At 41.2% G+C, this 13,457-nt stretch overlaps 1 protein-coding gene and 1 pseudogene across 13 annotated transcripts in view; one reads left to right on the top strand and one right to left on the bottom strand.

Annotated features, from left to right (window-relative positions):
• Positions 1 to 13,457, top strand: part of AKR1B1 (aldo-keto reductase family 1 member B) — a 199,383-nt gene that overhangs the window by 164,170 nt on the left and 21,756 nt on the right. The gene's annotated exons all lie outside the window — the stretch shown is intronic.
• On the bottom strand, positions 3,838 to 9,970 carry LOC114677134 (suppressyn pseudogene; annotated as a pseudogene).

The following is a 13,457-nucleotide window of genomic DNA, read 5'->3' as shown; positions in this document are numbered from 1 at the left end:
GGTGGCCACACTAAACAATAGATTTTCAATGTAGATGAAACAACTTTATATGGGAAGAAGATGCCATCTAGAACTCTTCATAGCTAGACAGGAGAAGTCAATGCCTGGCTTCAAAACTTCAAAGGACAGGCTGACTCTCTTGTTAGGGATGAATACAGCTGGCGACTTTAAGTTATAGCCTATGCTCATGGGTCATTCTGAAAATTCTAGGGCCCCAAAGAATTATGCAAAATCTGCTCAGCCTGCTCAGTAAATGAAACAACAAGGCCTGGATGACAATAAATCTGTTTGTGGCATGGTTTACAGCATAAATATTTTAAACCCACTGTTGAAAACTACTACCCAGAACAAGAAAAGAGATCCTTTTCAAAATAGTACTGCTCATTGACAATGCACCTGGTCAACCAAGAGCTCTGATGGAGATACACAAGGAGATTCATGTGTTTTTTTCTTGTCTGCTAACACAACATTCATTCTGCAGCTCATGGATCAAGGAGTAATATCAACTTTCAAGTCTTATTACTTAAGAAACACATTTCGCAAGGCTATCGCTGCCATAGATAGTTATTTTCTGATGGGTCTGAACAAAGGAAGTTGAAAACCTTCTGGAAAGGAATCATCATTATAGATGCCATTAAGAACAGTCATGCTTCATGGGAGGAAATCAAAATATCAACATTAGCAGGAGTTTGGAAGAAGATGATTCTGACCCTCATGGATGACTCTGAGGGGTTCAAGACTTTAGTGGTGAAAGTCACTGCAGATATGGCAGAAACAGCAAGAGAACTAGAATTAGACATGAAGCCTGTAGATGTGACTGAATTGCTGCAATCCTATGAGAAAACTTGAATGGATGTAGAGTTGCTTCTTGTGGATGAGCAAAGAAAGTGCTTTTTTGAGATGTAATCTACTCCTAGTGAGGATGCCCTCAATGTTGTTGAAATGACAATGGATTTAGGTAGAGTTTTACATAAACTTAGTTGATAAAGCACTGGCAGGGCTTGAGAGGACTGACTTCAATTGTGAAAAAGTTCTACTGTGGGTAAAATGCTGTCAAACAGCATTGCATGCTATAGAGTAGTCTTTTGTGATAGGAAGAGTCAATCGATGCAGTAAACTTCACTTTGTTCTTATCATAAGTAACTGCCACAGCCACCCCGATATTCAGCAACCACTACCCTGATCAGGCAGCAACCATCAACATGAAGGCAAGAGCAAAAACATTAAGACCGGGTGAAGGCTCAGATGATGGTTTAGCTTTTTTTTTTTTTTTTTTGGAATAAAGTATTTTTAAATTAAGGTAGACACATTGTGTTTTAGACACAATGCTATTGGACAATTATATTATACAATGTATATTGTATAGTGTAATGTAAACATAACTTTTATTTACACTGGGAAACCAAAAAACGTCATGTGACTTGATTTATCATGATAGTTGTTTTATTAATGTGGTCTGCAGTCAAGCCCACAATATCTCTGTACTTCTTAAGTGTTTGGAATAATGCCTGGTATGGATTAACAGAACCAGTTCTAAAGCCGGGCTGCCTGACTCTGTCATCTACTCAAGCCCTGTAGGTCTTGTTTCCTTAATTACAAAACTGGTGCAATAATACTTACCTGTGGGTTATAATGATGCATAAGTGAGATAATGTGTGCAGAGTTTATTGTAATCCTTCAAAGGTTAGGGTCAGTTTCAGCTGTAATACAGACACCAAAAGAGTAACATTAGTAGGATGAGAGTTTTTTTCCTTCTATCTCCAAAAAGGAGATTGGAGGAAGGCAAGTCTGACATGGCAGCTGCATCCTTTAACAGAATCTAGGTTCTATGAAAGAAAATAAATTTTCTTTCTGAGGAATGGTAGCCCCCTTTAATGATCAGGCCCAGGGAAGCATTGAAATGCAACAGCTGTAACCTCTCACTCCCCCTTGAGCTAGATAATTACCTCTTGAAGCCACTTGCTACGTGCGCTCTGGACTAACTGATGCCAAATAGCCATAAAATACCATATGCTGGCCGGATGCAGTGGCTCAAGCCTATAATCCCAGCACTTTGGGAGGCTAAGGTAGGCAGATTACCTGAGGTTGGGAGTTCAAGACCAGCCTGACCAACGTGGAGAAACCCCATCTCTACCAAAAATACAAAATTAGCTGGGTGTGGTGGTGCATGCCTGTAATCCCAGCTACTCGGGAGGCTGAGGCAGGAGAATCGCTTGAACCTGGGAGGCGGAGGTTGTAGTGAGATGAGATTGTGCCATTGCACTCCAGCCTGGGCAACAAGAGCAAAACTCAGTCTCAAAAAAAAAAAAAAAAAAAAAACCATATGCTGGACATCACAGCTCACACCCTATAGTTCGACAATGCATAAACCAATCACCAGCCAATGTTATCTCTGTAAACCAATGAGAATTCCAGTCAAACAACATTTTTATCAGCATACTCTTCATCCCCCTTTGCCTTTAATACCCTGCTTGTAACAAAGGCCAAATGAGCATTCCTCAAGGCAACTTGAAGTGTGTCCCAGGCAGTTGTCCTCAACCTTTGCCCAAATAAATTATCTACATTAATTTTTGCATTCGTTTCTTTCTTTAGGTTGTTGTCTCTTTCTATTCTGCTGCTTTAACCATGCTATCTCATAATCCCAACTGGCTGCTTGAGCTCCAGCCATTACATTCACATTCCAGGCAGTAGAAAGGAAGAAGTGGTAGAGAAGGGTTGAAACAACACTTTGCTGATTTCTTGGTTTACTAAGAAATGTTCTCTTAGAAAACTCAGTTCCCCTTGCTTGGTTGGCATTAGAGTAGATTTCTCAACTATAATTTTACTTCCTCTAAAACTTACTAGGAATTTTTCTGCACTGATCATCAGAACTAAGTATACAGTTTCATGAAACATTTCCCACAAGCTGTATTAAAGATTTACTAACAGTCTTACAATTCAACTTTTAAATAGGAAGCTTACGTAAGCATTTTGCCACATGTATATATGACAAGTTATGTATGTGTATGTTAGTGTGTGTGTGTGTGTGTGTGTGTGTGTGTGTGTGTCTGTGTATGTGGAGAGACAAAGAGAGAGGCATGTTGCAGTCTATGGACTTGTAGTGTGTACTTTTAGCATGTACATTTTATAGAGGCTGCTCTCTAATAATCTTAACCTTTTTGGGTCAGAAACCCACTCTAGGATCTGAAAGAAAGCTTAGAACTCTTCTCTGGGAGAATGTACATGAAAACATATACTCCAAATTATAGTCATAATGGATTTTATTACATTGGAAATGTATTTCTTTCACAAAAATTATAGAAAACATATTTACAATAATTTGTGACACCAATAAATGTTCAAGCTTGGCAAATGGTTTTAACAATGGCCTTTCCTTTTCTCTCAACAAAAGAGAAAAGTGCTTGAAGTTCAATTTTGTGCCTCCAGAAGGCCTCTGCACAGTCAGTGAGTTTCTTAAAGTCTGCTCTCATTTCTTGACAAAAAACCTCTCAAAAAATGGTGATTCAAAGCCCTGATTCTAATGAAACTGATGACTCTCACAACAGTAAACAAGACTTCTTTCAAGATTTCCGCAGAGTACTTGAAATGTTTTAATGAAATGCGAGGCCTCCTCACTCCCTCCCCGGTCCCCAGGCATTCTCCACCCCATCATTCTGTTTTAACCCTTTCGATGTTGTAATCATTCTATGAAATCATTGTATTTGTTTGGTTAATAAATTTGTTACTTTGCTTAGCATTTATCTATCTCTGCCACTAGAATGGAAGTTCCCCTGAGGCCATGCTATAGCCCAATGCCTGTAGCTGTGTGCAGAGTTATTTGTATTCCCATGAGGATCATCACTCACCGGCCCGCTGGAGCCCATTGCACAGGCCATCGAGAGGCAACTGGGCTCGTCTCTCCTTGACTCCATGTTCAGAGAAACCAGCAGTGCCATATGAAATCATATCGGAACCTGAGTCAAGACGAAAAAACAGGCACCCCTATATAGTTATCAAAATATCCTGTCATGTGGTAAACCAAGTGGAAAAAACTAAGTAGTATGATAAAGAACAAAAACAGGCTGGGCATGGTGGCTCATGCCTGTAATCCCAGCACTTTGGGAGGCCAAGGTGGGTGGATCACCTGAGGTTAGCAGTTCAAGACCAGCCTGGCCTACAATGGTGAAACCCCATCTCTACTGAAAATACAAAAATTAGCTGGGTGTGGTGGCGCACATTTGTAATTCCAGCTACTCAGAAGGCTGAGGCATGAGAATTGCTTAAACCTGGGAGGCAGGCATTGCAGTGAGCCGAGATGGTGCCACTGCACTCCAACCTGGGTGACAGAGCAAGAACCTGTCTCAAGAAAAAAAAAAAGAAAAAAGAAAAAAAAACCAGGATTAGTCAGGCACAGTGGCACATACCTGTAGTCTCAGCTACTGGGAATGTTGAGGCAGGTATATGGCTTGAGCCCAGGAGTTCTAGGCCAGCCTGGGCAACATAGCAAGACCCCATCTCTTAAAAAAAATTAAAAAACAAACAGAAGACCATGATTATGTATAAAGTCCTGCATAAGTAAATTAGAGATATGTAGAAATATAAATTTGCCCAATTCAATCTGTTCCCATGCCACTGTCAACTCTCATAAAACCCCCTGTTGGGTAACTCAAAAGCCACTAAGACTGAGGAGCCCCGGGCTGACTGGAAACAACTGTTGCCATTACACAATCATGCGGGTCCAAAAACACAAACAGCAGCCCATCTTTAGTCCAGGTTTTGATACTTTGCTTGTCATGGATTTTTTGCATTGATTTTGGTTTTTTAGAATATTGCATTAAAACCTTAGTCCTCATGATTACTGAGATTGTCCTAGCCCCAGTCTTGGCACTGAATGTCAGACAGTTTAAAATAGGCCACTGTGGGAGCATTAATCCCCTGGAAACTGGCAAGGGCTGCTTATCAGGACTCCACCCCACCTCTCCCAAAGAACTGATTGTTAAACTTTATTTATCAACAGACCACTGCCAACAATCCTCATTGTCAACATTCCTTATACCTTATCTTCTATCTCTTCTCTGAGTGTTCATTTCCTGTTCTTGCTATAACTGATAACATGCATTCCTTTATGGACATTGCTTCACCTGCTGTTCTCTTAAAAATTGGCTTGTTTTTCTTTGTCCATCCTCATACAAATGATCCTACAAGTAAGGTAGATATTCTCTTTGGATATTGCAGTTCTTAGTTTATTTTTTGTCAATATCCCAGATACTTTGAAGTACTCAGCATCAAAACTATACACACTACTATTATTTTAAATGACCTTAAGGTCACGCTCATTCATCAGAGATTTTATCGCATTTCGCTACCACTTTTGTAATCATTCTTGGGGACTTTCCATATCCATATAATTCTCAGTGACTTTGTTATCTCAGTTAATGTACCCCCTCAATTGTTAAGAACTTTTCCTCTCTTTATTGTCATTACAAACAAATCTACTACCATTGAGTTTCAAATGTAAGCAACATATTCTGACCACTACCTCTTACTTTTCCATCTTGTTCCCTGTAACACTCATCCTTTATCAATTCTTGGACACCATTAAGATCTCTGATCCACTAATCTTATCTCATTTTACTGTCTGTCACAATCTTCCTGGACAATCAACTTCTTCTTGTCCCTCTTTATCCAGTTAAGATGCTGTAATTGATCACAGTAGTTACTCCTTACATTTATGTTTAGCTGGCAAATCATCTTTTTCTGTTCCAATCAATAAAGAGGATCAGAGACAGTCTGCATTCAGATAGAACAGACAATAGTATGCATTTACAGCCTCATCCCAAGGCTAGGTTAGCTTTCCTACCTATTGTCAGAGTTCAAAGATATCTAGACTCTCTGGACGTCCCACATTGATCCATCATGTTCATAACATGATGCTAACTGGATTATATGAGCAAGAAATGGGTAGCACATTGGACACTTTGGTAAGAAACATACTCCAGAGGGGTGAAATAAATCCTATTAAGACTCAGGATGTATGTCACACCAATAAAACCTTTAGGAGTCCGGTGGTTGGCACTTTCTGGGACATTTTCCCCAAGTACAAGAAGGATAAATTGCATCTCCCTATCTAAATCTAACTGTCATAAATGAAGATGGAAGTATAGCTCTTGGTAGTTCTCTTCAAGCCCTGGTGGCAGCATATTTCACACTTGTGAATACTGCTCCAACTCATATCCTAGATGTCACCAAGGCAGCCAGCTTTGGGTGAGGCCCAGTGGAAGAAAGAGCTCAGCAGCCAGATAAGGTTGCAATGCTGCTCGGGCCATAAAACCCAGCAGACCCTATGGTATCAGTATCAGAGTACCAATGGTGGGAAAGGATGTGTGTAGAACTTATGGAAAGCCTCAATTGGGAGAATCACAATGAAGACCTGGAACTCTGGAGCAAGTCCATGCCATTAGCAGCAGATCATTTAATGTCTTTTGAAAAACAACTTTTGGTGCGCTACCAGACCCAGATAGAGGCAGAGTGCCTGATCACAGGACAGAAGTGACAATGTAGCCACAATTCACATCATGTCCTAGGTTCTATCAGACCCCCCAAGTCCATAGGTTGGTTAGGCTCAGTAACAATGCATCCAAAACAGAAGTGTATCTCCAACATCAAGCATGAGCAAAACCAGAGGGCACAAGTAAGCCGTGTGAGCAGGTGACTCAGAGCCATGTCATCCACTGTTGCACCAGCACCTCTCCATCGCTTTACCTGAGTGGTGGTGCAGGGGATGCCTTATAACTAGATAATGGAGGAGGAAAAAGCCTGAGCTTGGTTTCTGAGTTGGTGAATTGGTTATGTGGGTGCAAGTCAAAAATGGATGGCAGCTACACGATGGCCCACTTGGGAATAACTTTGGAAGACAATGCCAAGGTGAAGTCCTCCCAATGAACAGAGCTTCAGGTGGTGCACTTGGTCATCAGCTCAAGGGCAGTGACCAATGTCTTGGCCAGTCTCTAGAAAGAAAGCCTCATATAATTGGATTTTTTTTTTTTTTTTTTTTTTTTGAGATGCAATCTCACTCTGTTGCCCAGGCTGGAGTGCAGTGGCACAATCTCGGCTCACTGCAACTTCCACCTCCCGGGTTCAAGAGATTCTCCTACCTCAGCCTCCCGAGTAGCAGGGACTACAGGTCCCCACCACCACACCCAGGTAATTTTTTATATTTTTAGTAGAAACGGGGTTTCACCATATTGGCCAGGCTGGTCTCGAACTCCTGACCTTGTAATCTGCCTGCCTTGGCCTCCCAAAGTGCTGGGATTACAGGTGTGAGCCACTGCGCTGAGTCTGGAGACTTATTCTCTTCATCTCTGTAATCCTAGGGCCAAAAAGAGTTCCTGTTGATATTAAATGGTGAATGCTTGTGGGATGAGTGAATGAATTTACTGAATAATTGAATGAATGCACCTCTTCCATAAAGGTGCCAAACTTGCTAATACCACAGGTTCCTCACCTGTGCACAGAAATCTTTTCTTCCAGGAGGTTTGCTTAGCAAAGTAAATTTTCACTATCTCAAAGGTAGCCATGGCCCTAGCAGTTTCCAAAAGTTGCTCCCAATATTAGAATGCTTCATGAAAGGCATGGATCTGGCCATCAAAGAGGAAAACAGGAGCTGGTGGCCAGAAAGTTCAAGATTCTAATATCGGTCGGAACCCCGAGAGCTCGCCAACAAACAGCACAAGGCAGTGTGGAGCAACACGCTGTTTTAATGAGCGCCTGGGTGCAGATGGGCTGAGGCCTAAAATGGTGTCAGCCTCAAATGAGGATGGGGCAGAGGTTTTATAGTCTCCTGTAAACAGGAAGCGTCCCAGTCTGATGTAACTGCTCTGTGGTACCTCCATGGCCTCTCTCTCGGTCTTCAAGGGGTATGTGTCTTCCGGCCAGCTCTCTTCCTGCTTCTGCTATCTTGCTGACGCACACTGCTGGCGCAGGTGACCTTGTGCCTTGGCACTGGACCTGAGAAAGGAGGAGTTATTCATTCCCCCAAGCTTTCAGGACCTGGGGAAAGTCTTTCATTCCTGTCTATTTGGTTATAGAAAAAGGGAAAAGGGATGACTTTTTAAATAACGACTTCAGGCATGACATAGAGGGTGGTGTGGGCACCTCGGAAAAAAGAAAAACTTAATTTTGAGGTATTTTTGAGAGATGGGTTGGTATCTGTTGTGTCGTTGTAGCAGGATTGTCTGGCAGTTGACTGTAGTTTCAATAAGACTTTTAATGGCTTTTATTATCAGTGGGATAATACAGGGGAGAAACAGGAGGAACCCAATGATGAAGATCACTGCCCCTACCAGCGTTTTAAATCCTCCTAAATTAGAGAAACACCTTCCTAGGTTTGTCGGTTCCCATCCCTTCCAGGTTTGGACTGGTACATGGGTTACTTTTCTGATGTTTGAAGTGATTCCTAGAACTGCTTTTCTGTTACCGTCTATGTTAAGACAGCAATTGGAGATATTAAACTTACCACAGACCCCACCTTCTTCTGCTAATAAGTAGTCTAGTGCCAGCCTGTTTTGATAAATTGCCGCGCACATTTGGTTTTGTTGTTGCGTGAGCATTTCCAGGGCTGAGGCGGTTTGGTTAGTGCTTATCTCTAGAACAGCCTGTAGTTAATTACTCTATTTAGCATATATATGGGAGTGCGATAACTATCCTCAGCCCAAGTGGCAGGACCGTAATATTCGATGATCCATTGTGGAGGCCCCTCATCCTCTTGCCATCTTTGGCTTCGACCTACCTTTAAGGATCATTTTTCTTTGTTTAGGTTATCATACACAGGGACTCCGAGGGTGTTGCCTGCCTGCTTTGGAAGTAAAAAGAATCCAGGTTTAGTTGTTCCTAGGAAGAAAGTACCTTGCCGGTGACAAGGTGGCCACAAGTAAGCCTGGGTTCCACATATCCAAAGGAATCCATCAGGGGCAATCCATTGTAGGCTGGTGTTCATAGGATTGTCCCATAGTGCACTTAGGCGGGGTATGTGGCATAAGGGTTAGTGGTGTTTGTACAGTTCCAGGCCCTTTTTGACGAGATACAATTGAGGTAGCTTAAGTTAGGAGACCAGGCTCCGTGGGGTAACCTTGGCCACCACTCTGCTGCGGAGGTGTTGACTGTTAGGGTTTGGTGACAGGGACTTTCACCTATGGTGCAATGGGTTTTATTAGTCCACTTGCGGTATGCACGCCATCCCTCTTACTGGGTTGGTAAGTGTCCAGGACTGCGGGTGTTCCTGAGGAGTGAAAGTGAGGCTGGAGTCTTGGGATGCTAGTAAGTAGGGGAGAATGTCTATCCCATACCACGGCCACTGTTCACTCGTACGAGCTCCCCCACATACCCAGCAATTGCACGCATTCATGGTAAGCACGATGCATTCTCCCAGATCTACAAACAGGTATTTTTCCTGGCTTGGGAAGGGATACACCTGCTTGTAGTTTTGTATACAGGGGTGGAAATACCATGGGTTATTTTGGAGGGGAGTTGTTGGCTTTGGCCTTTGCTTTGGCTGTAATCTGTTCTCTCTTTATGTCCTCTGGCACTTGAGTGTTTACTCCCCATTGTCCAATTTTGGTGAAGCAAAGCCACTGCTTACCTTTTGGACATATAGCCCCATTACAACTGCCAGATACTCTACTCCTAGATTTTTTACTTTATAATAACTTTTCCCTGATTCAACACTTTCCTCGACTAAGGTTCCATAACAGGATTTTTCTATATGATTATGGTAAGTAAAGGACTGTTGCATTTTTCCTCCATAGTGGAAAGACTGATAACACTCACGGCAGCTTGGAGGGGCTGCTGTGGACAGCAGGGTGGCTACTGACAGGATTAGGATTGTGGTGAGGGATATTCTTGTATTAAGACCTTTGGTTGGAAGTGAGGCACAGCAAGTGGTTGGGTAGATACAGGCCATCTCTGGAAGAAGGTGATTAGTCTTCCTCATGTTTAGGCTTTATATTCTTTTGGTTTTAAGAAAAATTTGGGGGTTAATTTAAGCTTGGTAGGAGAAACTGGCCTGTAGGACCACTTAGCTGTTAATGTTTTAGAGGAAGAAGTAGCCTTTGGGGTGAGCTTGACCCTGGTGCGATGGATCCAGTGGGGGAGTCGTTGGACTCTCATTGCAGTTGGTGTGCTGAGTACCACAGTGTAGGGGCCTGTCCACTTCAGTTGTAGCTTTTTGCGAGCATCAGGTTGGCAGATAAACATGTCTGTGCCTGCAAGACAGTTATGTTGAGAGGACAAGGAGGTGTTGACGGGGAGAGGCATGGTCTCATTTGCTGCTTCACGAATGAAAATCCAGTGTCTGGATTAAGGAGAGAAGGTAATTCCCGAGTGGCTCAGAGTCTGGGAAGGATGGAGGCTCCAAGACGAAAGTTCAGCCATCCATGATTTCAAAGGGACTATAAAAAGAGGGTGACTTTGGTGTTGCGTGGAGTCTCATGAGGGTGAAAGAGAGGTTTTTTGTCCATGACTGGTGGGTTTCTAGAGCTGGCTTGGTGAGTTGGGCTTTAAGGACAGAGTTAACTTTTTCAACTTTGCCTGAAGATTGAGGCCTGTAGGGTGTGTGGAGAACCCATTTTACGCCTAAGGATGTAGAGATGCCTTGGGTAATTTGACTGATGAAGGTGGGCCTGTTATTGGACTGGATGGATGTTGGGAGCCTGAAATGGGGAATTATATACATGATGAGAGTTTGTGTGTGATGATATTTGCACCTTCTGAAGTTGTTGTGAATGTTTCTACTCACTCAGAGAAAGTACAGACAAAGACTAGAAGATAGAAGAACCATTTTATGGGTGGCATGTGAGTGAAGTCTACTTGCCAATCTTGCCCGGGTACCTGGCCCCGGGCTTGTTATTGAGTTCTAGTTTTATTCCATTGTGGTCAGAGAAGAAAGTTGACATAATTTCAAAGTTATTTATTTATTTATTTATATGTTTGTTTTATAGTAACAGGGTTTCATTCTATCACCCAGGTTGGCTGGAGTACAGTGATGCAATCATAGTTCACTGCAGCCTTGAACTCCTGGGCTCAAGTGATCCTCCTACCTCAGCCTCCGGAGTAACTGGGACCATATGAATGTGCCATCAGTCCCAGCTATTTTTTTTTTTTTGCTTTTTGGTAGAGACAGGATCTTACTATTTTGCCTAGGCTGGTCTTGAACTCCTGGGCTCAAGCAATCCTCCTGCATTGGCCTCCCAAAGTGATGGGATTACAGGCCTGAAGCACTGCACCTGGCCTTTAAATTTTTTTTTAGAATCTTATTTTGTGTCCTAACATATGGTCAATACTGTAGAATGTTCCATGTCCTGATAAAAGTAATGTGTATTCTGCAACTGTTGTGTAAAATATTCTGTAAATATTTGTTAGGTCTACTGAGTCTATAGTGCAATTTAAATTTGATGTTGCTTACTTGTTTTTCTGTCTAGATGAATCTATCCAATACCAAGAGTGGGATTTGGAAATCCTCAGCTATCACTCTATTGGAGTATCTCTCTCCCTTTCAATCTAATGTTTGCTTTATATATCTAGGTGTTCTAGTGTTAGGTGCATATACATTTGCAATTGTTATATTCTTTTGCTAAATTGATTCCTTTATTATTACATAATATCTACCTTTCTTTTTAGCTTTTTATTTGAATTCTGTTTTGTCTCACGTATCTACTCCTGCTCATTTTTCTGTTTCTTTTCGAGTAGAGTATCTTTTTCAATGACTTTCTATGTGCATCTTTGCTGGTTAAATGAGTTTCTTGTAGGAAACATATGGTTGTGTCCTCTTTCTTTTAATTAACTCAGCTAATCTATATCTCTTAAATGAGAAATTTAATCCATTTGCATTCAAGGCTATTATTGATAGTTGAGGACATACTCCTGCCATTATTAATCCTTTTCTGGTTGTCTTGTATATCCTCTGTTCTTTATTTCCTCCCTTATTATTTATTTTTGTGGTTGGGTGGTTTTATGTAGAGATAAGGTTCGATTTCCCTTTTTCCTTTGTGTATCAGCCCTACCAATGACTTTTATAGTTTTACGTGATTTCATTATGGTGATTAGGGTCTTTTTACCTCTAGATGTATGACTCCCTTGAGCATTTTTGTAAACCTGGTCTAGCGGTGATGAATTCCCTTAATTTTTGCTTGCCTGTGAAAGATTTTATTTCTTCTTCATTTCCAAAATATATATTTGCTGGGTATAAAATTTTTGAGCGGTTGTTTTTTCTTTCAGTACTTTGAATATTATCACCCCTTTTTCTCCTGACCTGTACAATTTCTGCTAAGAAATCCACAGTTAGTCTAATGGGGATTCTCTTATATGTCATTTGATGCTTTTCTCTTGCTGTTTTTAGAATTATTTCTTTGCCTTTGCCTTTTGACAATTTGACTATAATATGCCTCAGAGAGGCATATCAACCTATTTGTGATTCTTTGAGCTTTCTGAATCAAGATATCAGTCTCTCTCCCAACACTTGGGAAGTTTTCAGGTATTATTTTATTAAATATGCTTTTCTTTTTTAGATGGAGTTTTACTCTGTTGACCAGGCGAGTGCAGTAGCATGATCTCAGCTCATTGCAACCTCTACTTCCCAGGTTCAAGTGATTCTCCTGCCTCAGCCTCCCAAGTAGCTGGGATTACAGGTGCCCACCATCATGCCAGGTTAATTTTTGTATTTTTAATAGAGACAGGGTTTCACTATGTTGGCCAGGCTTGTCTCAAACTCCTGACCTCAAGAAATCTGCCTGCCTCGGCCTCCCAAAGTGCTGGGATTACAGGCATGAGCCACCGCACCTGGACTTATTTCATTAAATAAGTTTTTTATATCATTTCCTTTATACTCTCCTTCTGTAATGCCATAATCCAAATATTTGTTTGCTTAATGGTGCTTCATAACTCCTGTATGCCTCCTTTATTCTTTTTTTCTTTTTTTGTTCATTTGCTTGTTTTATTTCAAATGACCTATCTTTAAGTTCAGAAATTCTTTCTTCTGCTTGGTCTCATCTATCACTGAAGCTCTCAGTTGTATTTTTATTTTATTCATTGAATTCTTTAGCTCTAGGATTTCTGTTTGGTTCTTCTCATTGTTGAATTTCTTTTTCAAATCATGAATTGTTTTCCTAATTTTATTGAGTTTTCTATCTTTATTCTCTTTTATTTCATTGAGTTTCTTTAAGATTATTATTTTGAATTCTTTTCCTGGCATTTTGTGTATTTCCTTATTATTGCAGTCTGTTACTAGACAATTACTGTGTTCCTTTGGAAGCATTATGTTTCCTTGCTTCTTCTTGCTTAATGTGTCCCTACACTGATTTCTACACATCTGGTGGAACAGTCACCCCTTCCAATTTCATGGAGTAGGTTTTATAGGGAAAGATTTATTCTCATAGATCGGTCTTGGGGAGTAGGTTCAGAGCAGTGTGTTGGCTTTGTTTCTAGGT

The sequence above is a fragment of the Macaca mulatta genome, chromosome 3, assembly GCF_049350105.2.
Source record: "Macaca mulatta isolate MMU2019108-1 chromosome 3, T2T-MMU8v2.0, whole genome shotgun sequence".
Classification (NCBI taxonomy): domain Eukaryota; kingdom Metazoa; phylum Chordata; class Mammalia; order Primates; family Cercopithecidae; genus Macaca; species Macaca mulatta.
This window is presented reverse-complemented; position numbering and strand designations above follow the sequence as displayed.